The sequence below is a fragment of the Astyanax mexicanus genome, chromosome 18 (assembly GCF_023375975.1).
Source record: "Astyanax mexicanus isolate ESR-SI-001 chromosome 18, AstMex3_surface, whole genome shotgun sequence".
Lineage (NCBI taxonomy): Eukaryota > Metazoa > Chordata > Actinopteri > Characiformes > Acestrorhamphidae > Astyanax > Astyanax mexicanus.
The window spans coordinates 34,408,250-34,428,255 of NC_064425.1; the positions used below are offsets into that span (position 1 = coordinate 34,408,250).

Here is a 20,006-nt window from a genome sequence, read left to right on the forward strand (position 1 = left end):
TGACAGGGCATTTACTTAGCAGGCCTTGCGAGCATTTCTCATGCTTTTGCAAAGCAATCTCAAGACATTACGGGGCAGATGCTGACATGGGCCGTACTTTCCGTTAGACGGAACAAAACAAGGAGCGCCTCACGGATTTGCGTGTCATCCTTTCGCAGGGGCCATGCTAATCTTCTCTGTATCGATCCAATTTTAGTATATGTGCTGCCGTAGCAAGCACGCTCCACGTGGCCCACGTCTCTCCCATATACCATTCCGCGCCTCAACAGGGTTTCTGCAAGAGGGCAGGCCTCAGAGGCTTATCAGGTGTCCTCTTGACACCTCACAGGCTGGCAGTGTCAAGCCCTCCCCACTTTGGACTCCAGTGACGCTTTTTTGTTTCACACGGGGCAGTACTTAGTATACATAGCACATTTTCTACCTTCGAACGCAGAAGAAGGTTCTTTGGATGCCAGGTGACTAAATGAAATCAAGCATGAGCTGAGAAGCAATGACTGAGCTGCATTGAAGAATGTCATAGGAAGGTGCTGGTCAGATCTATGAATTCCAAGCTTTTGGAGCTACCATTCCACTTCTTTTTTTTCACAGGAATATGCCTACTGGGAAAACATCAGCAAGTCTGACCTGAGCTTGACACTGGGGCAGATCTCCAAAGCGTGGGTCACAAGGCACCCCCGTTTTCTACGGCAAGGAACGCCTACAGCTGCTTTCCCAACACTTTGCTCAGCCAAACACAAAGCCGCAGAAACACAACTCTACATTGGTCACAGAAGCACGTCAGGGGAGAGCGCGCACGCAGTCCCCCACTACCAGAAATTATGCAGTCGAGATTCCCGCATTTGGGGAATTCGCAAAGGTCAGCACAGCCCGAGTGCAATGGCTGAGCCTCGCTCTGGGCGAACCACCTTTCTGATCATGGTATCACCCCTGCCAGGTAAGTATGAAAGTTGTTGTTTTTGGGGAATGCTCATCCTGACCGCAGCTAATGCAGGAAGAGAGTGATGGTGTAATTCTTGAGGGGAGGGGCTTGATGAGATCGTAGCCCCGCCTCTCATCCTGAACTAAAGGCTCTCGCGGAGTCCTTGCGTCTAGCGACCTCTTTGACTCTGACAGGGCATTTACTTAGCAGGCCTTGCGAGCATTTCTCATGCTTTTGCAAAGCAATCTCAAGACATTACGGGGCAGATGCTGACATGGGCCGTACTTTCCGTTAGACGGAACAAAACAAGGAGCGCCTCACGGATTTGCGTGTCATCCTTTCGCAGGGGCCATGCTAATCTTCTCTGTATCGATCCAATTTTAGTATATGTGCTGCCGTAGCAAGCACGCTCCACGTGGCCCACGTCTCTCCCATATACCATTCCGCGCCTCAACAGGGTTTCTGCAAGAGGGCAGGCCTCAGAGGCTTATCAGGTGTCCTCTTGACACCTCTCAGGCTGGCAGTGTCAAGCCCTCCCCACTTTGGACTCCAGTGACGCTTTTTTGTTTCACACGGGGCAGTACTTAGTATACATAGCACATTTTCTACCTTCGAACGCAGAAGAAGGTTCTTTGGATGCCAGGTGACTAAATGAAATCAAGCATGAGCTGAGAAGCAATGACTGAGCTGCATTGAAGAATGTCATAGGAAGGTGCTGGTCAGATCTATGAATTCCAAGCTTTTGGAGCTACCATTCCACTTCTTTTTTTTCACAGGAATATGCCTACTGGGAAAACATCAGCAAGTCTGACCTGAGCTTGACACTGGGGCAGATCTCCAAAGCGTGGGTCACAAGGCACCCCCGTTTTCTACGGCAAGGAACGCCTACAGCTGCTTTCCCAACACTTTGCTCAGCCAAACACAAAGCCGCAGAAACACAACTCTACATTGGTCACAGAAGCACGTCAGGGGAGAGCGCGCACGCAGTCCCCCACTACCAGAAATTATGCAGTCGAGATTCCCGCATTTGGGGAATTCGCAAAGGTCAGCACAGCCCGAGTGCAATGGCTGAGCCTCGCTCTGGGCGAACCACCTTTCTGATCATGGTATCACCCCTGCCAGGTAAGTATGAAAGTTGTTGTTTTTGGGGAATGCTCATCCTGACCGCAGCTAATGCAGGAAGAGAGTGATGGTGTAATTCTTGAGGGGAGGGGCTTGATGAGATCGTAGCCCCGCCTCTCATCCTGAACTAAAGGCTCTCGCGGAGTCCTTGCGTCTAGCGACCTCTTTGACTCTGACAGGGCATTTACTTAGCAGGCCTTGCGAGCATTTCTCATGCTTTTGCAAAGCAATCTCAAGACATTACGGGGCAGATGCTGACATGGGCCGTACTTTCCGTTAGACGGAACAAAACAAGGAGCGCCTCACGGATTTGCGTGTCATCCTTTCGCAGGGGCCATGCTAATCTTCTCTGTATCGATCCAATTTTAGTATATGTGCTGCCGTAGCAAGCACGCTCCACGTGGCCCACGTCTCTCCCATATACCATTCCGCGCCTCAACAGGGTTTCTGCAAGAGGGCAGGCCTCAGAGGCTTATCAGGTGTCCTCTTGACACCTCTCAGGCTGGCAGTGTCAAGCCCTCCCCACTTTGGACTCCAGTGACGCTTTTTTGTTTCACACGGGGCAGTACTTAGTATACATAGCACATTTTCTACCTTCGAACGCAGAAGAAGGTTCTTTGGATGCCAGGTGACTAAATGAAATCAAGCATGAGCTGAGAAGCAATGACTGAGCTGCATTGAAGAATGTCATAGGAAGGTGCTGGTCAGATCTATGAATTCCAAGCTTTTGGAGCTACCATTCCACTTCTTTTTTTTCACAGGAATATGCCTACTGGGAAAACATCAGCAAGTCTGACCTGAGCTTGACACTGGGGCAGATCTCCAAAGCGTGGGTCACAAGGCACCCCCGTTTTCTACGGCAAGGAACGCCTACAGCTGCTTTCCCAACACTTTGCTCAGCCAAACACAAAGCCGCAGAAACACAACTCTACATTGGTCACAGAAGCACGTCAGGGGAGAGCGCGCACGCAGTCCCCCACTACCAGAAATTATGCAGTCGAGATTCCCGCATTTGGGGAATTCGCAAAGGTCAGCACAGCCCGAGTGCAATGGCTGAGCCTCGCTCTGGGCGAACCACCTTTCTGATCATGGTATCACCCCTGCCAGGTAAGTATGAAAGTTGTTGTTTTTGGGGAATGCTCATCCTGACCGCAGCTAATGCAGAAAGAGGGTGATGGTGTAATTCTTGAGGGGAGGGGCTTGATGAGATCGTAGCCCCGCCTCTCATCCTGAACTAAAGGCTCTCGCGGAGTCCTTGCGTCTAGCGACCTCTTTGACTCTGACAGGGCATTTACTTAGCAGGCCTTGCGAGCATTTCTCATGCTTTTGCAAAGCAATCTCAAGACATTACGGGGCAGATGCTGACATGGGCCGTACTTTCCGTTAGACGGAACAAAACAAGGAGCGCCTCACGGATTTGCGTGTCATCCTTTCGCAGGGGCCATGCTAATCTTCTCTGTATCGATCCAATTTTAGTATATGTGCTGCCGTAGCAAGCACGCTCCACGTGGCCCACGTCTCTCCCATATACCATTCCGCGCCTCAACAGGGTTTCTGCAAGAGGGCAGGCCTCAGAGGCTTATCAGGTGTCCTCTTGACACCTCACAGGCTGGGAGTGTCAAGCCCTCCCCACTTTGGACTCCAGTGACGCTTTTTTGTTTCACACGGGGCAGTACTTAGTATACATAGCACATTTTCTACCTTCGAACGCAGAAGAAGGTTCTTTGGATGCCAGGTGACTAAATGAAATCAAGCATGAGCTGAGAAGCAATGACTGAGCTGCATTGAAGAATGTCATAGGAAGGTGCTGGTCAGATCTATGAATTCCAAGCTTTTGGAGCTACTTCTTTTTTTTCACAGGAATATGCCTACTGGGAAAACATCAGCAAGTCTGACCTGAGCTTGACACTGGGGGAGATCTCCAAAGCGTGGGTCACAAGGCACCCCCGTTTTCTACGGCAAGGAACGCCTACAGCTGCTTTCCCAACACTTTGCTCAGCCAAACACAAAGCCGCAGAAACACAACTCTACATTGGTCACAGAAGCACGTCAGGGGAGAGCGCGCACGCAGTCCCCCACTACCAGAAATTATGCAGTCGAGATTCCCGCATTTGGGGAATTCGCAAAGGTCAGCACAGCCCGAGTGCAATGGCTGAGCCTCGCTCTGGGCGAACCACCTTTCTGATCATGGTATCACCCCTGCCAGGTAAGTATGAAAGTTGTTGTTTTTGGGGAATGCTCATCCTGACCGCAGCTAATGCAGGAAGAGGGTGATGGTGTAATTCTTGAGGGGAGGGGCTTGATGAGATCGTAGCCCCGCCTCTCATCCTGAACTAAAGGCTCTCGCGGAGTCCTTGCGTCTAGCGACCTCTTTGACTCTGACAGGGCATTTACTTAGCAGGCCTTGCGAGCATTTCTCATGCTTTTGCAAAGCAATCTCAAGACATTACGGGGCAGATGCTGACATGGGCCGTACTTTCCGTTAGACGGAACAAAACAAGGAGCGCCTCACGGATTTGCGTGTCATCCTTTCGCAGGGGCCATGCTAATCTTCTCTGTATCGATCCAATTTTAGTATATGTGCTGCCGTAGCAAGCACGCTCCACGTGGCCCACGTCTCTCCCATATACCATTCCGCGCCTCAACAGGGTTTCTGCAAGAGGGCAGGCCTCAGAGGCTTATCAGGTGTCCTCTTGACACCTCACAGGAAGGTGCTGGTCAGATCTATGAATTCCAAGCTTTTGGAGCTACCATTCCACTTCTTTTTTTTCACAGGAATATGCCTACTGGGAAAACATCAGCAAGTCTGACCTGAGCTTGACACTGGGGCAGATCTCCAAAGCGTGGGTCACAAGGCACCCCCGTTTTCTACGGCAAGGAACGCCTACAGCTGCTTTCCCAACACTTTGCTCAGCCAAACACAAAGCCGCAGAAACACAACTCTACATTGGTCACAGAAGCACGTCAGGGGAGAGCGCGCACGCAGTCCCCCACTACCAGAAATTATGCAGTCGAGATTCCCGCATTTGGGGAATTCGCAAAGGTCAGCACAGCCCGAGTGCAATGGCTGAGCCTCGCTCTGGGCGAACCACCTTTCTGATCATGGTATCACCCCTGCCAGGTAAGTATGAAAGTTGTTGTTTTTGGGGAATGCTCATCCTGACCGCAGCTAATGCAGGAAGAGGGTGATGGTGTAATTCTTGAGGGGAGGGGCTTGATGAGATCGTAGCCCCGCCTCTCATCCTGAACTAAAGGCTCTCGCGGAGTCCTTGCGTCTAGCGACCTCTTTGACTCTGACAGGGCATTTACTTAGCAGGCCTTGCGAGCATTTCTCATGCTTTTGCAAAGCAATCTCAAGACATTACGGGGCAGATGCTGACATGGGCCGTACTTTCCGTTAGACGGAACAAAACAAGGAGCGCCTCACGGATTTGCGTGTCATCCTTTCGCAGGGGCCATGCTAATCTTCTCTGTATCGATCCAATTTTAGTATATGTGCTGCCGTAGCAAGCACGCTCCACGTGGCCCACGTCTCTCCCATATACCATTCCGCGCCTCAACAGGGTTTCTGCAAGAGGGCAGGCCTCAGAGGCTTATCAGGTGTCCTCTTGACACCTCACAGGCTGGGAGTGTCAAGCCCTCCCCACTTTGGACTCCAGTGACGCTTTTTTGTTTCACACGGGGCAGTACTTAGTATACATAGCACATTTTCTACCTTCGAACGCAGAAGAAGGTTCTTTGGATGCCAGGTGACTAAATGAAATCAAGCATGAGCTGAGAAGCAATGACTGAGCTGCATTGAAGAATGTCATAGGAAGGTGCTGGTCAGATCTATGAATTCCAAGCTTTTGGAGCTACCATTCCACTTCTTTTTTTTCACAGGAATATGCCTACTGGGAAAACATCAGCAAGTCTGACCTGAGCTTGACACTGGGGCAGATCTCCAAAGCGTGGGTCACAAGGCACCCCCGTTTTCTACGGCAAGGAACGCCTACAGCTGCTTTCCCAACACTTTGCTCAGCCAAACACAAAGCCGCAGAAACACAACTCTACATTGGTCACAGAAGCACGTCAGGGGAGAGCGCGCACGCAGTCCCCCACTACCAGAAATTATGCAGTCGAGATTCCCGCATTTGGGGAATTCGCAAAGGTCAGCACAGCCCGAGTGCAATGGCTGAGCCTCGCTCTGGGCGAACCACCTTTCTGATCATGGTATCACCCCTGCCAGGTAAGTATGAAAGTTGTTGTTTTTGGGGAATGCTCATCCTGACCGCAGCTAATGCAGGAAGAGGGTGATGGTGTAATTCTTGAGGGGAGGGGCTTGATGAGATCGTAGCCCCGCCTCTCATCCTGAACTAAAGGCTCTCGCGGAGTCCTTGCGTCTAGCGACCTCTTTGACTCTGACAGGGCATTTACTTAGCAGGCCTTGCGAGCATTTCTCATGCTTTTGCAAAGCAATCTCAAGACATTACGGGGCAGATGCTGACATGGGCCGTACTTTCCGTTAGACGGAACAAAACAAGGAGCGCCTCACGGATTTGCGTGTCATCCTTTCGCAGGGGCCATGCTAATCTTCTCTGTATCGATCCAATTTTAGTATATGTGCTGCCGTAGCAAGCACGCTCCACGTGGCCCACGTCTCTCCCATATACCATTCCGCGCCTCAACAGGGTTTCTGCAAGAGGGCAGGCCTCAGAGGCTTATCAGGTGTCCTCTTGACACCTCACAGGCTGGGAGTGTCAAGCCCTCCCCACTTTGGACTCCAGTGACGCTTTTTTGTTTCACACGGGGCAGTACTTAGTATACATAGCACATTTTCTACCTTCGAACGCAGAAGAAGGTTCTTTGGATGCCAGGTGACTAAATGAAATCAAGCATGAGCTGAGAAGCAATGACTGAGCTGCATTGAAGAATGTCATAGGAAGGTGCTGGTCAGATCTATGAATTCCAAGCTTTTGGAGCTACCACTCCACTTCTTTTTTTTCACAGGAATATGCCTACTGGGAAAACATCAGCAAGTCTGACCTGAGCTTGACACTGGGGCAGATCTCCAAAGCGTGGGTCACAAGGCACCCCCGTTTTCTACGGCAAGGAACGCCTACAGCTGCTTTCCCAACACTTTGCTCAACCAAACACAAAGCCGCAGAAACACAACTCTACATTGGTCACAGAAGCACGTCAGGGGAGAGCGTGCACGCAGTCCCCCACTACCAGAAATTATGCAGTCGAGATTCCCGCATTTGGGGAATTCGCAAAGGTCAGCACAGCCCGAGTGCAATGGCTGAGCCTCGCTCTGGGCGAACCACCTTTCTGATCATGGTATCACCCCTGCCAGGTAAGTATGAAAGTTGTTGTTTTTGGGGAATGCTCATCCTGACCGCAGCTAATGCAGGAAGAGGGTGATGGTGTAATTCTTGAGGGGAGGGGCTTGATGAGATCGTAGCCCCGCCTCTCATCCTGAACTAAAGGCTCTCGCGGAGTCCTTGCGTCTAGCGACCTCTTTGACTCTGACAGGGCATTTACTTAGCAGGCCTTGCGAGCATTTCTCATGCTTTTGCAAAGCAATCTCAAGACATTACGGGGCAGATGCTGACATGGGCCGTACTTTCCGTTAGACGGAACAAAACAAGGAGCGCCTCACGGATTTGCGTGTCATCCTTTCGCAGGGGCCATGCTAATCTTCTCTGTATCGATCCAATTTTAGTATATGTGCTGCCGTAGCAAGCACGCTCCACGTGGCCCACGTCTCTCCCATATACCATTCCGCGCCTCAACAGGGTTTCTGCAAGAGGGCAGGCCTCAGAGGCTTATCAGGTGTCCTCTTGACACCTCACAGGCTGGGAGTGTCAAGCCCTCCCCACTTTGGACTCCAGTGACGCTTTTTTGTTTCACACGGGGCAGTAATTAGTATACATAGCACATTTTCTACCTTCGAACGCAGAAGAAGGTTCTTTGGATGCCAGGTGACTAAATGAAATCAAGCATGAGCTGAGAAGCAATGACTGAGCTGCATTGAAGAATGTCATAGGAAGGTGCTGGTCAGATCTATGAATTCCAAGCTTTTGGAGCTACCATTCCACTTCTTTTTTTTCACAGGAATATGCCTACTGGGAAAACATCAGCAAGTCTGACCTGAGCTTGACACTGGGGCAGATCTCCAAAGCGTGGGTCACAAGGCACCCCCGTTTTCTACGGCAAGGAACGCCTACAGCTGCTTTCCCAACACTTTGCTCAGCCAAACACAAAGCCGCAGAAACACAACTCTACATTGGTCACAGAAGCACGTCAGGGGAGAGCGCGCACGCAGTCCCCCACTACCAGAAATTATGCAGTCGAGATTCCCGCATTTGGGGAATTCGCAAAGGTCAGCACAGCCCGAGTGCAATGGCTGAGCCTCGCTCTGGGCGAACCACCTTTCTGATCATGGTATCACCCCTGCCAGGTAAGTATGAAAGTTGTTGTTTTTGGGGAATGCTCATCCTGACCGCAGCTAATGCAGGAAGAGGGTGATGGTGTAATTCTTGAGGGGAGGGGCTTGATGAGATCGTAGCCCCGCCTCTCATCCTGAACTAAAGGCTCTCGCGGAGTCCTTGCGTCTAGCGACCTCTTTGACTCTGACAGGGCATTTACTTAGCAGGCCTTGCGAGCATTTCTCATGCTTTTGCAAAGCAATCTCAAGACATTACGGGGCAGATGCTGACATGGGCCGTACTTTCCGTTAGACGGAACAAAACAAGGAGCGCCTCACGGATTTGCGTGTCATCCTTTCGCAGGGGCCATGCTAATCTTCTCTGTATCGATCCAATTTTAGTATATGTGCTGCCGTAGCAAGCACGCTCCACGTGGCCCACGTCTCTCCCATATACCATTCCGCGCCTCAACAGGGTTTCTGCAAGAGGGCAGGCCTCAGAGGCTTATCAGGTGTCCTCTTGACACCTCACAGGCTGGGAGTGTCAAGCCCTCCCCACTTTGGACTCCAGTGACGCTTTTTTGTTTCACACGGGGCAGTACTTAGTATACATAGCACATTTTCTACCTTCGAACGCAGAAGAAGGTTCTTTGGATGCCAGGTGACTAAATGAAATCAAGCATGAGCTGAGAAGCAATGACTGAGCTGCATTGAAGAATGTCATAGGAAGGTGCTGGTCAGATCTATGAATTCCAAGCTTTTGGAGCTACCATTCCACTTCTTTTTTTTCACAGGAATATGCCTACTGGGAAAACATCAGCAAGTCTGACCTGAGCTTGACACTGGGGCAGATCTCCAAAGCGTGGGTCACAAGGCACCCCCGTTTTCTACGGCAAGGAACGCCTACAGCTGCTTTCCCAACACTTTGCTCAGCCAAACACAAAGCCGCAGAAACACAACTCTACATTGGTCACAGAAGCACGTCAGGGGAGAGCGCGCACGCAGTCCCCCACTACCAGAAATTATGCAGTCGAGATTCCCGCATTTGGGGAATTCGCAAAGGTCAGCACAGCCCGAGTGCAATGGCTGAGCCTCGCTCTGGGCGAACCACCTTTCTGATCATGGTATCACCCCTGCCAGGTAAGTATGAAAGTTGTTGTTTTTGGGGAATGCTCATCCTGACCGCAGCTAATGCAGGAAGAGGGTGATGGTGTAATTCTTGAGGGGAGGGGCTTGATGAGATCGTAGCCCCGCCTCTCATCCTGAACTAAAGGCTCTCGCGGAGTCCTTGCGTCTAGCGACCTCTTTGACTCTGACAGGGCATTTACTTAGCAGGCCTTGCGAGCATTTCTCATGCTTTTGCAAAGCAATCTCAAGACATTACGGGGCAGATGCTGACATGGGCCGTACTTTCCGTTAGACGGAACAAAACAAGGAGCGCCTCACGGATTTGCGTGTCATCCTTTCGCAGGGGCCATGCTAATCTTCTCTGTATCGATCCAATTTTAGTATATGTGCTGCCGTAGCAAGCACGCTCCACGTGGCCCACGTCTCTCCCATATACCATTCCGCGCCTCAACAGGGTTTCTGCAAGAGGGCAGGCCTCAGAGGCTTATCAGGTGTCCTCTTGACACCTCACAGGCTGGGAGTGTCAAGCCCTCCCCACTTTGGACTCCAGTGACGCTTTTTTGTTTCACACGGGGCAGTACTTAGTATACATAGCACATTTTCTACCTTCGAACGCAGAAGAAGGTTCTTTGGATGCCAGTGACTAAATGAAATCAAGCATGAGCTGAGAAGCAATGACTGAGCTGCATTGAAGAATGTCATAGGAAGGTGCTGGTCAGATCTATGAATTCCAAGCTTTTGGAGCTACCATTCCACTTCTTTTTTTTCACAGGAATATGCCTACTGGGAAAACATCAGCAAGTCTGACCTGAGCTTGACACTGGGGCAGATCTCCAAAGCGTGGGTCACAAGGCACCCCCGTTTTCTACGGCAAGGAACGCCTACAGCTGCTTTCCCAACACTTTGCTCAGCCAAACACAAAGCCGCAGAAACACAACTCTACATTGGTCACAGAAGCACGTCAGGGGAGAGCGCGCACGCAGTCCCCCACTACCAGAAATTATGCAGTCGAGATTCCCGCATTTGGGGAATTCGCAAAGGTCAGCACAGCCCGAGTGCAATGGCTGAGCCTCGCTCTGGGCGAACCACCTTTCTGATCATGGTATCACCCCTGCCAGGTAAGTATGAAAGTTGTTGTTTTTGGGGAATGCTCATCCTGACCGCAGCTAATGCAGGAAGAGGGTGATGGTGTAATTCTTGAGGGGAGGGGCTTGATGAGATCGTAGCCCCGCCTCTCATCCTGAACTAAAGGCTCTCGCGGAGTCCTTGCGTCTAGCGACCTCTTTGACTCTGACAGGGCATTTACTTAGCAGGCCTTGCGAGCATTTCTCATGCTTTTGCAAAGCAATCTCAAGACATTACGGGGCAGATGCTGACATGGGCCGTACTTTCCGTTAGACGGAACAAAACAAGGAGCGCCTCACGGATTTGCGTGTCATCCTTTCGCAGGGGCCATGCTAATCTTCTCTGTATCGATCCAATTTTAGTATATGTGCTGCCGTAGCAAGCACGCTCCACGTGGCCCACGTCTCTCCCATATACCATTCCGCGCCTCAACAGGGTTTCTGCAAGAGGGCAGGCCTCAGAGGCTTATCAGGTGTCCTCTTGACACCTCACAGGCTGGGAGTGTCAAGCCCTCCCCACTTTGGACTCCAGTGACGCTTTTTTGTTTCACACGGGGCAGTACTTAGTATACATAGCACATTTTCTACCTTCGAACGCAGAAGAAGGTTCTTTGGATGCCAGGTGACTAAATGAAATCAAGCATGAGCTGAGAAGCAATGACTGAGCTGCATTGAAGAATGTCATAGGAAGGTGCTGGTCAGATCTATGAATTCCAAGCTTTTGGAGCTACCATTCCACTTCTTTTTTTTCACAGGAATATGCCTACTGGGAAAACATCAGCAAGTCTGACCTGAGCTTGACACTGGGGCAGATCTCCAAAGCGTGGGTCACAAGGCACCCCCGTTTTCTACGGCAAGGAACGCCTACAGCTGCTTTCCCAACACTTTGCTCAGCCAAACACAAAGCCGCAGAAACACAACTCTACATTGGTCACAGAAGCACGTCAGGGGAGAGCGCGCACGCAGTCCCCCACTACCAGAAATTATGCAGTCGAGATTCCCGCATTTGGGGAATTCGCAAAGGTCAGCACAGCCCGAGTGCAATGGCTGAGCCTCGCTCTGGGCGAACCACCTTTCTGATCATGGTATCACCCCTGCCAGGTAAGTATGAAAGTTGTTGTTTTTGGGGAATGCTCATCCTGACCGCAGCTAATGCAGGAAGAGGGTGATGGTGTAATTCTTGAGGGGAGGGGCTTGATGAGATCGTAGCCCCGCCTCTCATCCTGAACTAAAGGCTCTCGCGGAGTCCTTGCGTCTAGCGACCTCTTTGACTCTGACAGGGCATTTACTTAGCAGGCCTTGCGAGCATTTCTCATGCTTTTGCAAAGCAATCTCAAGACATTACGGGGCAGATGCTGACATGGGCCGTACTTTCCGTTAGACGGAACAAAACAAGGAGCGCCTCACGGATTTGCGTGTCATCCTTTCGCAGGGGCCATGCTAATCTTCTCTGTATCGATCCAATTTTAGTATATGTGCTGCCGTAGCAAGCACGCTCCACGTGGCCCACGTCTCTCCCATATACCATTCCGCGCCTCAACAGGGTTTCTGCAAGAGGGCAGGCCTCAGAGGCTTATCAGGTGTCCTCTTGACACCTCACAGGCTGGGAGTGTCAAGCCCTCCCCACTTTGGACTCCAGTGACACTTTTTTGTTTCACACGGGGCAGTACTTAGTATACATAGCACATTTTCTACCTTCGAACGCAGAAGAAGGTTCTTTGGATGCCAGGTGACTAAATGAAATCAAGCATGAGCTGAGAAGCAATGACTGAGCTGCATTGAAGAATGTCATAGGAAGGTGCTGGTCAGATCTATGAATTCCAAGCTTTTGGAGCTACCATTCCACTTCTTTTTTTTCACAGGAATATGCCTACTGGGAAAACATCAGCAAGTCTGACCTGAGCTTGACACTGGGGCAGATCTCCAAAGCGTGGGTCACAAGGCACCCCCGTTTTCTATGGCAAGGAACGCCTACAGCTGCTTTCCCAACACTTTGCTCAGCCAAACACAAAGCCGCAGAAACACAACTCTACATTGTTCACAGAAGCACGTCAGGGGAGAGCGCGCACGCAGTCCCCCACTACCAGAAATTATGCAGTCGAGATTCCCGCATTTGGGGAATTCGCAAAGGTCAGCACAGCCCGAGTGCAATGGCTGAGCCTCGCTCTGGGCGAACCACCTTTCTGATCATGGTATCACCCCTGCCAGGTAAATATGAAAGTTGTTGTTTTTGGGGAATGCTCATCCTGACCGCAGCTAATGCAGGAAGAGGGTGATGGTGTAATTCTTGAGGGGAGGGGCTTGATGAGATCGTAGCCCCGCCTCTCATCCTGAACTAAAGGCTCTCGCGGAGTCCTTGCGTCTAGCGACCTCTTTGACTCTGACAGGGCATTTACTTAGCAGGCCTTGCGAGCATTTCTCATGCTTTTGCAAAGCAATCTCAAGACATTACGGGGCAGATGCTGACATGGGCCGTACTTTCCGTTAGACGGAACAAAACAAGGAGCGCCTCACGGATTTGCGTGTCATCCTTTCGCAGGGGCCATGCTAATCTTCTCTGTATCGATCCAATTTTAGTATATGTGCTGCCGTAGCAAGCACGCTCCACGTGGCCCACGTCTCTCCCATATACCATTCCGCGCCTCAACAGGGTTTCTGCAAGAGGGCAGGCCTCAGAGGCTTATCAGGTGTCCTCTTGACACCTCACAGGCTGGGAGTGTCAAGCCCTCCCCAATTTGGACTCCAGTGACGCTTTTTTGTTTCACACGGGGCAGTACTTAGTATACATAGCACATTTTCTACCTTCGAACGCAGAAGAAGGTTCTTTGGATGCCAGGTGACTAAATGAAATCAAGCATGAGCTGAGAAGCAATGACTGAGCTGCATTGAAGAATGTCATAGGAAGGTGCTGGTCAGATCTATGAATTACAAGCTTTTGGAGCTACCATTCCACTTCTTTTTTTTCACAGGAATATGCCTACTGGGAAAACATCAGCAAGTCTGACCTGAGCTTGACACTGGGGCAGATCTCCAAAGCGTGGGTCACAAGGCACCCCCGTTTTCTACGGCAAGGAACGCCTACAGCTGCTTTCCCAACACTTTGCTCAGCCAAACACAAAGCCGCAGAAACACAACTCTACATTGGTCACAGAAGCACGTCAGGGGAGAGCGCGCACGCAGTCCCCCACTATCAGAAATTATGCAGTCGAGATTCCCGCATTTGGGGAATTCGCAAAGGTCAGCACAGCCCGAGTGCAATGGCTGAGCCTCGCTCTGGGCGAACCACCTTTCTGATCATGGTATCACATCTGCCAGGTAAGTATGAAAGTTGTTGTTTTTGGGGAATGCTCATCCTGACCGCAGCTAATGCAGGAAGAGGGTGATGGTGTAATTCTTGAGGGGAGGGGCTTGATGAGATCGTAGCCCCGCCTCTCATCCTGAACTAAAGGCTCTCGCGGAGTCCTTGCGTCTAGCGACCTCTTTGACTCTGACAGGGCATTTACTTAGCAGGCCTTGCGAGCATTTCTCATGCTTTTGCAAAGCAATCTCAAGACATTACGGGGCAGATGCTGACATGGGCCGTACTTTCCGTTAGACGGAACAAAACAAGGAGCGCCTCACGGATTTGCGTGTCATCCTTTCGCAGGGGCCATGCTAATCTTCTCTGTATCGATCCAATTTTAGTATATGTGCTGCCGTAGCAAGCACGCTCCACGTGGCCCACGTCTCTCCCATATACCATTCCGCGCCTCAACAGGGTTTCTGCAGGAGGGCAGGCCTCAGAGGCTTATCAGGTGTCCTCTTGACACCTCACAGGCTGGCAGTGTCAAGCCCTCCCCACTTTGGACTCCAGTGACGCTTTTTTGTTTCACACGGGGCAGTACTTAGTATACATAGCACATTTTCTACCTTCGAACGCAGAAGAAGGTTCTTTGGATGCCAGGTGACTAAATGAAATCAAGCATGAGCTGAGAAGCAATGACTGAGCTGCATTGAAGAATGTCATAGGAAGGTGCTGGTCAGATCTATGAATTCCAAGCTTTTGGAGCTACCATTCCACTTCTTTTTTTTCACAGGAATATGCCTACTGGGAAAACATCAGCAAGTCTGACCTGAGCTTGACACTGGGGCAGATCTCCAAAGCGTGGGTCACAAGGCACCCCCGTTTTCTACGGCAAGGAACGCCTACAGCTGCTTTCCCAACACTTTGCTCAGCCAAACACAAAGCCGCAGAAACACAACTCTACATTGGTCACAGAAGCACGTCAGGGGAGAGCGCGCACGCAGTCCCCCACTACCAGAAATTATGCAGTCGAGATTCCCGCATTTGGGGAATTCGCAAAGGTCAGCACAGCCCGAGTGCAATGGCTGAGCCTCGCTCTGGGCGAACCACCTTTCTGATCATGGTATCACCCCTGCCAGGTAAGTATGAAAGTTGTTGTTTTTGGGGAATGCTCATCCTGACCGCAGCTAATGCAGGAAGAGGGTGATGGTGTAATTCTTGAGGGGAGGGGCTTGATGAGATCGTAGCCCCGCCTCTCATCCTGAACTAAAGGCTCTCGCGGAGTCCTTGCGTCTAGCGACCTCTTTGACTCTGACAGGGCATTTACTTAGCAGGCCTTGCGAGCATTTCTCAAGTTTTTGCAAAGCAATCTCAAGACATTACGGGGCAGATGCTGACATGGGCCGTACTTTCCGTTAGACGGAACAAAACAAGGAGCGCCTCACGGATTTGCGTGTCATCCTTTCGCAGGGGCCATGCTAATCTTCTCTGTATCGATCCAATTTTAGTATATGTGCTGCCGTAGCAAGCACGCTCCACGTGGCCCACGTCTCTCCCATATACCATTCCGCGCCTCAACAGGGTTTCTGCAAGAGGGCAGGCCTCAGAGGCTTATCAGGTGTCCTCTTGACACCTCACAGGCTGGGAGTGTCAAGCCCTCCCCACTTTGGACTCCAGTGACGCTTTTTTGTTTCACACGGGGCAGTACTTAGTATACATAGCACATTTTCTACCTTCGAACGCAGAAGAAGGTTCTTTGGATGCCAGGTGACTAAATGAAATCAAGCATGAGCTGAGAAGCAATGACTGAGCTGCATTGAAGAATGTCATAGGAAGGTGCTGGTCAGATCTATGAATTCCAAGCTTTTGGAGCTACCATTCCACTTCTTTTTTTTCACAGGAATATGCCTACTGGGAAAACATCAGCAAGTCTGACCTGAGCTTGACACTGGGGCAGATCTCCAAAGCGTGGGTCACAAGGCACCCCCGTTTTCTACGGCAAGGAACGCCTACAGCTGCTTTCCCAACACTTTGCTCAGCCAAACACAAAGCCGCAGAAACACAACTCTACATTGGTCACAGAAGCACGTCAGGGGAGAGCGCGCACGCAGTCCCCCACTACCAGAAATTATGCAGTCGAGATTCCCGCATTTGGGGAATTCGCAAAGGTCAGCACAGCCCGAGTGCAATGGCTGAGCCTCGCTCTGGGCGAACCACCTTTCTGATCATGGTATCACCCCTGCCAGGTAAGTATGAAAGTTGTTGTTTTTGGGGAATGCTCATCCTGACCGCAGCTAATGCAGGAAGAGGGTGATGGTGTAATTCTTGAGGGGAGGGGCTTGATGAGATCGTAGCCCCGCCTCTCATCCTGAACTAAAGGCTCTCGCGGAGTCCTTGCGTCTAGCGACCTCTTTGACTCTGACAGGGCATTTACTTAGCAGGCCTTGCGAGCATTTCTCATGCTTTTGCAAAGCAATCTCAAGACATTACGGGGCAGATGCTGACATGGGCCGTACTTTCCGTTAGACGGAACAAAACAAGGAGCGCCTCACGGATTTGCGTGTCATCCTTTCGCAGGGGCCATGCTAATCTTCTCTGTATCGATCCAATTTTAGTATATGTGCTGCCGTAGCAAGCACGCTCCACGTGGCCCACGTCTCTCCCATATACCATTCCGCGCCTCAACAGGGTTTCTGCAAGAGGGCAGGCCTCAGAGGCTTATCAGGTGTCCTCTTGACACCTCACAGGCTGGGAGTGTCAAGCCCTCCCCACTTTGGACTCCAGTGACGCTTTTTTGTTTCACACGGGGCAGTACTTAGTATACATAGCACATTTTCTACCTTCGAACGCAGAAGAAGGTTCTTTGGATGCCAGGTGACTAAATGAAATCAAGCATGAGCTGAGAAGCAATGACTGAGCTGCATTGAAGAATGTCATAGGAAGGTGCTGGTCAGATCTATGAATTCCAAGCTTTTGGAGCTACCATTCCACTTCTTTTTTTTCACAGGAATATGCCTACTGGGAAAACATCAGCAAGTCTGACCTGAGCTTGACACTGGGGCAGATCTCCAAAGCGTGGGTCACAAGGCACCCCCGTTTTCTACGGCAAGGAACGCCTACAGCTGCTTTCCCAACACTTTGCTCAGCCAAACACAAAGCCGCAGAAACACAACTCTACATTGGTCACAGAAGCACGTCAGGGGAGAGCGCGCACGCAGTCCCCCACTACCAGAAATTATGCAGTCGAGATTCCCGCATTTGGGGAATTCGCAAAGGTCAGCACAGCCCGAGTGCAATGGCTGAGCCTCGCTCTGGGCGAACCACCTTTCTGATCATGGTATCACCCCTGCCAGGTAAGTATGAAAGTTGTTGTTTTTGGGGAATGCTCATCCTGACCGCAGCTAATGCAGGAAGAGGGTGATGGTGTAATTCTTGAGGGGAGGGGCTTGATGAGATCGTAGCCCCGCCTCTCATCCTGAACTAAAGGCTCTCGCGGAGTCCTTGCGTCTAGCGACCTCTTTGACTCTGACAGGGCATTTACTTAGCAGGCCTTGCGAGCATTTCTCATGCTTTTGCAAAGCAATCTCAAGACATTACGGGGCAGATGCTGACATGGGCCGTACTTTCCGTTAGACGGAACAAAACAAGGAGCGCCTCACGGATTTGCGTGTCATCCTTTCGCAGGGGCCATGCTAATCTTCTCTGTATCGATCCAATTTTAGTATATGTGCTGCCGTAGCAAGCACGCTCCACGTGGCCCACGTCTCTCCCATATACCATTCCGCGCCTCAACAGGGTTTCTGCAAGAGGGCAGGCCTCAGAGGCTTATCAGGTGTCCTCTTGACACCTCACAGGCTGGGAGTGTCAAGCCCTCCCCACTTTGGACTCCAGTGACGCTTTTTTGTTTCACACGGGGCAGTACTTAGTATACATAGCACATTTTCTACCTTCGAACGCAGAAGAAGGTTCTTTGGATGCCAGGTGACTAAATGAAATCAAGCATGAGCTGAGAAGCAATGACTGAGCTGCATTGAAGAATGTCATAGGAAGGTGCTGGTCAGATCTATGAATTCCAAGCTTTTGGAGCTACCATTCCACTTCTTTTTTTTCACAGGAATATGCCTACTGGGAAAACATCAGCAAGTCTGACCTGAGCTTGACACTGGGGCAGATCTCCAAAGCGTGGGTCACAAGGCACCCCCGTTTTCTACGGCAAGGAACGCCTACAGCTGCTTTCCCAACACTTTGCTCAACCAAACACAAAGCCGCAGAAACACAACTCTACATTGGTCACAGAAGCACGTCAGGGGAGAGCGCGCACGCAGTCCCCCACTACCAGAAATTATGCAGTCGAGATTCCCGCATTTGGGGAATTCGCAAAGGTCAGCACAGCCCGAGTGCAATGGCTGAGCCTCGCTCTGGGCGAACCACCTTTCTGATCATGGTATCACCCCTGCCAGGTAAGTATGAAAGTTGTTGTTTTTGGGGAATGCTCATCCTGACCGCAGCTAATGCAGGAAGAGGGTGATGGTGTAATTCTTGAGGGGAGGGGCTTGATGAGATCGTAGCCCCGCCTCTCATCCTGAACTAAAGGCTCTCGCGGAGTCCTTGCGTCTAGCGACCTCTTTGACTCTGACAGGGCATTTACTTAGCAGGCCTTGCGAGCATTTCTCATGCTTTTGCAAAGCAATCTCAAGACATTACGGGGCAGATGCTGACATGGGCCGTACTTTCCGTTAGACGGAACAAAACAAGGAGCGCCTCACGGATTTGCGTGTCATCCTTTCGCAGGGGCCATGCTAATCTTCTCTGTATCGATCCAATTTTAGTATATGTGCTGCCGTAGCAAGCACGCTCCACGTGGCCCACGTCTCTCCCATATACCATTCCGCGCCTCAACAGGGTTTCTGCAAGAGGGCAGGCCTCAGAGGCTTATCAGGTGTCCTCTTGACACCTCACAGGCTGGGAGTGTCAAGCCCTCCCCACTTTGGACTCCAGTGACGCTTTTTTGTTTCACACGGGGCAGTACTTAGTATACATAGCACATTTTCTACCTTCGAACGCAGAAGAAGGTTCTTTGGATGCCAGGTGACTAAATGAAATCAAGCATGAGCTGAGAAGCAATGACTGAGCTGCATTGAAGAATGTCATAGGAAGGTGCTGGTCAGATCTATGAATTCCAAGCTTTTGGAGCTACCATTCCACTTCTTTTTTTTCACAGGAATATGCCTACTGGGAAAACATCAGCAAGTCTGACCTGAGCTTGACACTGGGGCAGATCTCCAAAGCGTGGGTCACAAGGCAACCCCGTTTTCTACGGCAAGGAACGCCTACAGCTGCTTTCCCAACACTTTGCTCAGCCAAACACAAAGCCGCAGAAACACAACTCTACATTGGTCACAGAAGCACGTCAGGGGAGAGCGCGCACGCAGTCCCCCACTACCAGAAATTATGCAGTCGAGATTCCCGCATTTGGGGAATTCGCAAAGGTCAGCACAGCCCGAATGCAATGGCTGAGCCTCGCTCTGGGCGAACCACCTTTCTGATCATGGTATCACCCCTGCCAGGTAAGTATGAAAGTTGTTGTTTTTGGGGAATGCTCATCCTGACCGCAGCTAATGCAGGAAGAGGGTGATGGTGTAATTCTTGAGGGGAGGGGCTTGATGAGATCGTAGCCCCGCCTCTCATCCTGAACTAAAGGCTCTCGCGGAGTCCTTGCGTCTAGCGACCTCTTTGACTCTGACAGGGCATTTACTTAGCAGGCCTTGCGAGCATTTCTCATGCTTTTGCAAAGCAATCTCAAGACATTACGGGGCAGATGCTGACATGGGCCGTACTTTCCGTTAGACGGAACAAAACAAGGAGCGCCTCACGGATTTGCGTGTCATCCTTTCGCAGGGGCCATGCTAATCTTCTCTGTATCGATCCAATTTTAGTATATGTGCTGCCGTAGCAAGCACGCTCCACGTGGCCCACGTCTCTCCCATATACCATTCCGCGCCTCAACAGGGTTTCTGCAAG

At 50.9% G+C, this 20,006-nt stretch overlaps 37 non-coding genes across 37 annotated transcripts; all 37 read right to left on the reverse strand.

Annotated features, from left to right (window-relative positions):
* Positions 1-113: 113 nt before the first annotated feature.
* Positions 114-220, reverse strand: LOC125783780 (U6 spliceosomal RNA). Its single transcript, XR_007426500.1, has one exon. It is a non-coding gene; the product is annotated as a U6 spliceosomal RNA (small nuclear RNA).
* Positions 221-778: 558 nt separating this feature from the next.
* Positions 779-942, reverse strand: LOC125783384 (U1 spliceosomal RNA). The gene has a single exon (XR_007426106.1). It is a non-coding gene; the product is annotated as a U1 spliceosomal RNA (small nuclear RNA).
* A 278-nt stretch (positions 943-1,220) lies between these two features.
* Positions 1,221-1,327, reverse strand: LOC125783781 (U6 spliceosomal RNA). Its single transcript, XR_007426501.1, has one exon. It is a non-coding gene; the product is annotated as a U6 spliceosomal RNA (small nuclear RNA).
* A 558-nt stretch (positions 1,328-1,885) lies between these two features.
* Positions 1,886-2,049, reverse strand: LOC125783385 (U1 spliceosomal RNA). The gene has a single exon (XR_007426107.1). It is a non-coding gene; the product is annotated as a U1 spliceosomal RNA (small nuclear RNA).
* Positions 2,050-2,327: 278 nt separating this feature from the next.
* On the reverse strand, positions 2,328-2,434 carry LOC125783782 (U6 spliceosomal RNA). The gene has a single exon (XR_007426502.1). It is a non-coding gene; the product is annotated as a U6 spliceosomal RNA (small nuclear RNA).
* A 558-nt stretch (positions 2,435-2,992) lies between these two features.
* LOC125783386 (U1 spliceosomal RNA) lies at positions 2,993-3,156 on the reverse strand. The gene has a single exon (XR_007426108.1). It is a non-coding gene; the product is annotated as a U1 spliceosomal RNA (small nuclear RNA).
* A 278-nt stretch (positions 3,157-3,434) lies between these two features.
* On the reverse strand, positions 3,435-3,541 carry LOC125783783 (U6 spliceosomal RNA). The gene has a single exon (XR_007426503.1). It is a non-coding gene; the product is annotated as a U6 spliceosomal RNA (small nuclear RNA).
* Positions 3,542-4,091: 550 nt separating this feature from the next.
* Positions 4,092-4,255, reverse strand: LOC125783389 (U1 spliceosomal RNA). Its single transcript, XR_007426110.1, has one exon. It is a non-coding gene; the product is annotated as a U1 spliceosomal RNA (small nuclear RNA).
* A 278-nt stretch (positions 4,256-4,533) lies between these two features.
* On the reverse strand, positions 4,534-4,640 carry LOC125783784 (U6 spliceosomal RNA). The gene has a single exon (XR_007426504.1). It is a non-coding gene; the product is annotated as a U6 spliceosomal RNA (small nuclear RNA).
* A 366-nt stretch (positions 4,641-5,006) lies between these two features.
* On the reverse strand, positions 5,007-5,170 carry LOC125783390 (U1 spliceosomal RNA). Its single transcript, XR_007426111.1, has one exon. It is a non-coding gene; the product is annotated as a U1 spliceosomal RNA (small nuclear RNA).
* A 278-nt stretch (positions 5,171-5,448) lies between these two features.
* Positions 5,449-5,555, reverse strand: LOC125783785 (U6 spliceosomal RNA). The gene has a single exon (XR_007426505.1). It is a non-coding gene; the product is annotated as a U6 spliceosomal RNA (small nuclear RNA).
* A 558-nt stretch (positions 5,556-6,113) lies between these two features.
* On the reverse strand, positions 6,114-6,277 carry LOC125783391 (U1 spliceosomal RNA). Its single transcript, XR_007426112.1, has one exon. It is a non-coding gene; the product is annotated as a U1 spliceosomal RNA (small nuclear RNA).
* A 278-nt stretch (positions 6,278-6,555) lies between these two features.
* On the reverse strand, positions 6,556-6,662 carry LOC125783786 (U6 spliceosomal RNA). The gene has a single exon (XR_007426506.1). It is a non-coding gene; the product is annotated as a U6 spliceosomal RNA (small nuclear RNA).
* A 558-nt stretch (positions 6,663-7,220) lies between these two features.
* Positions 7,221-7,384, reverse strand: LOC125783493 (U1 spliceosomal RNA). Its single transcript, XR_007426216.1, has one exon. It is a non-coding gene; the product is annotated as a U1 spliceosomal RNA (small nuclear RNA).
* Positions 7,385-7,662: 278 nt separating this feature from the next.
* On the reverse strand, positions 7,663-7,769 carry LOC125783787 (U6 spliceosomal RNA). The gene has a single exon (XR_007426507.1). It is a non-coding gene; the product is annotated as a U6 spliceosomal RNA (small nuclear RNA).
* Positions 7,770-8,327: 558 nt separating this feature from the next.
* On the reverse strand, positions 8,328-8,491 carry LOC125783392 (U1 spliceosomal RNA). Its single transcript, XR_007426113.1, has one exon. It is a non-coding gene; the product is annotated as a U1 spliceosomal RNA (small nuclear RNA).
* A 278-nt stretch (positions 8,492-8,769) lies between these two features.
* Positions 8,770-8,876, reverse strand: LOC125783788 (U6 spliceosomal RNA). The gene has a single exon (XR_007426508.1). It is a non-coding gene; the product is annotated as a U6 spliceosomal RNA (small nuclear RNA).
* Positions 8,877-9,434: 558 nt separating this feature from the next.
* LOC125783393 (U1 spliceosomal RNA) lies at positions 9,435-9,598 on the reverse strand. Its single transcript, XR_007426114.1, has one exon. It is a non-coding gene; the product is annotated as a U1 spliceosomal RNA (small nuclear RNA).
* Positions 9,599-9,876: 278 nt separating this feature from the next.
* LOC125783789 (U6 spliceosomal RNA) lies at positions 9,877-9,983 on the reverse strand. The gene has a single exon (XR_007426509.1). It is a non-coding gene; the product is annotated as a U6 spliceosomal RNA (small nuclear RNA).
* A 557-nt stretch (positions 9,984-10,540) lies between these two features.
* On the reverse strand, positions 10,541-10,704 carry LOC125783394 (U1 spliceosomal RNA). The gene has a single exon (XR_007426116.1). It is a non-coding gene; the product is annotated as a U1 spliceosomal RNA (small nuclear RNA).
* A 278-nt stretch (positions 10,705-10,982) lies between these two features.
* LOC125783791 (U6 spliceosomal RNA) lies at positions 10,983-11,089 on the reverse strand. The gene has a single exon (XR_007426511.1). It is a non-coding gene; the product is annotated as a U6 spliceosomal RNA (small nuclear RNA).
* Positions 11,090-11,647: 558 nt separating this feature from the next.
* LOC125783395 (U1 spliceosomal RNA) lies at positions 11,648-11,811 on the reverse strand. The gene has a single exon (XR_007426117.1). It is a non-coding gene; the product is annotated as a U1 spliceosomal RNA (small nuclear RNA).
* Positions 11,812-12,089: 278 nt separating this feature from the next.
* LOC125783792 (U6 spliceosomal RNA) lies at positions 12,090-12,196 on the reverse strand. Its single transcript, XR_007426512.1, has one exon. It is a non-coding gene; the product is annotated as a U6 spliceosomal RNA (small nuclear RNA).
* Positions 12,197-12,754: 558 nt separating this feature from the next.
* On the reverse strand, positions 12,755-12,918 carry LOC125783483 (U1 spliceosomal RNA). The gene has a single exon (XR_007426206.1). It is a non-coding gene; the product is annotated as a U1 spliceosomal RNA (small nuclear RNA).
* A 278-nt stretch (positions 12,919-13,196) lies between these two features.
* LOC125783793 (U6 spliceosomal RNA) lies at positions 13,197-13,303 on the reverse strand. The gene has a single exon (XR_007426513.1). It is a non-coding gene; the product is annotated as a U6 spliceosomal RNA (small nuclear RNA).
* Positions 13,304-13,861: 558 nt separating this feature from the next.
* LOC125783581 (U1 spliceosomal RNA) lies at positions 13,862-14,025 on the reverse strand. The gene has a single exon (XR_007426304.1). It is a non-coding gene; the product is annotated as a U1 spliceosomal RNA (small nuclear RNA).
* A 278-nt stretch (positions 14,026-14,303) lies between these two features.
* LOC125783794 (U6 spliceosomal RNA) lies at positions 14,304-14,410 on the reverse strand. The gene has a single exon (XR_007426514.1). It is a non-coding gene; the product is annotated as a U6 spliceosomal RNA (small nuclear RNA).
* Positions 14,411-14,968: 558 nt separating this feature from the next.
* On the reverse strand, positions 14,969-15,132 carry LOC125783396 (U1 spliceosomal RNA). The gene has a single exon (XR_007426118.1). It is a non-coding gene; the product is annotated as a U1 spliceosomal RNA (small nuclear RNA).
* Positions 15,133-15,410: 278 nt separating this feature from the next.
* On the reverse strand, positions 15,411-15,517 carry LOC125783795 (U6 spliceosomal RNA). The gene has a single exon (XR_007426515.1). It is a non-coding gene; the product is annotated as a U6 spliceosomal RNA (small nuclear RNA).
* Positions 15,518-16,075: 558 nt separating this feature from the next.
* Positions 16,076-16,239, reverse strand: LOC125783397 (U1 spliceosomal RNA). The gene has a single exon (XR_007426119.1). It is a non-coding gene; the product is annotated as a U1 spliceosomal RNA (small nuclear RNA).
* Positions 16,240-16,517: 278 nt separating this feature from the next.
* LOC125783796 (U6 spliceosomal RNA) lies at positions 16,518-16,624 on the reverse strand. Its single transcript, XR_007426516.1, has one exon. It is a non-coding gene; the product is annotated as a U6 spliceosomal RNA (small nuclear RNA).
* Positions 16,625-17,182: 558 nt separating this feature from the next.
* On the reverse strand, positions 17,183-17,346 carry LOC125783398 (U1 spliceosomal RNA). Its single transcript, XR_007426120.1, has one exon. It is a non-coding gene; the product is annotated as a U1 spliceosomal RNA (small nuclear RNA).
* A 278-nt stretch (positions 17,347-17,624) lies between these two features.
* LOC125783797 (U6 spliceosomal RNA) lies at positions 17,625-17,731 on the reverse strand. Its single transcript, XR_007426517.1, has one exon. It is a non-coding gene; the product is annotated as a U6 spliceosomal RNA (small nuclear RNA).
* Positions 17,732-18,289: 558 nt separating this feature from the next.
* On the reverse strand, positions 18,290-18,453 carry LOC125783400 (U1 spliceosomal RNA). Its single transcript, XR_007426123.1, has one exon. It is a non-coding gene; the product is annotated as a U1 spliceosomal RNA (small nuclear RNA).
* A 278-nt stretch (positions 18,454-18,731) lies between these two features.
* LOC125783798 (U6 spliceosomal RNA) lies at positions 18,732-18,838 on the reverse strand. The gene has a single exon (XR_007426518.1). It is a non-coding gene; the product is annotated as a U6 spliceosomal RNA (small nuclear RNA).
* Positions 18,839-19,396: 558 nt separating this feature from the next.
* Positions 19,397-19,560, reverse strand: LOC125783492 (U1 spliceosomal RNA). The gene has a single exon (XR_007426215.1). It is a non-coding gene; the product is annotated as a U1 spliceosomal RNA (small nuclear RNA).
* A 278-nt stretch (positions 19,561-19,838) lies between these two features.
* LOC125783799 (U6 spliceosomal RNA) lies at positions 19,839-19,945 on the reverse strand. Its single transcript, XR_007426519.1, has one exon. It is a non-coding gene; the product is annotated as a U6 spliceosomal RNA (small nuclear RNA).
* Between the last annotated feature and the right edge of the window lie 61 nt (positions 19,946-20,006).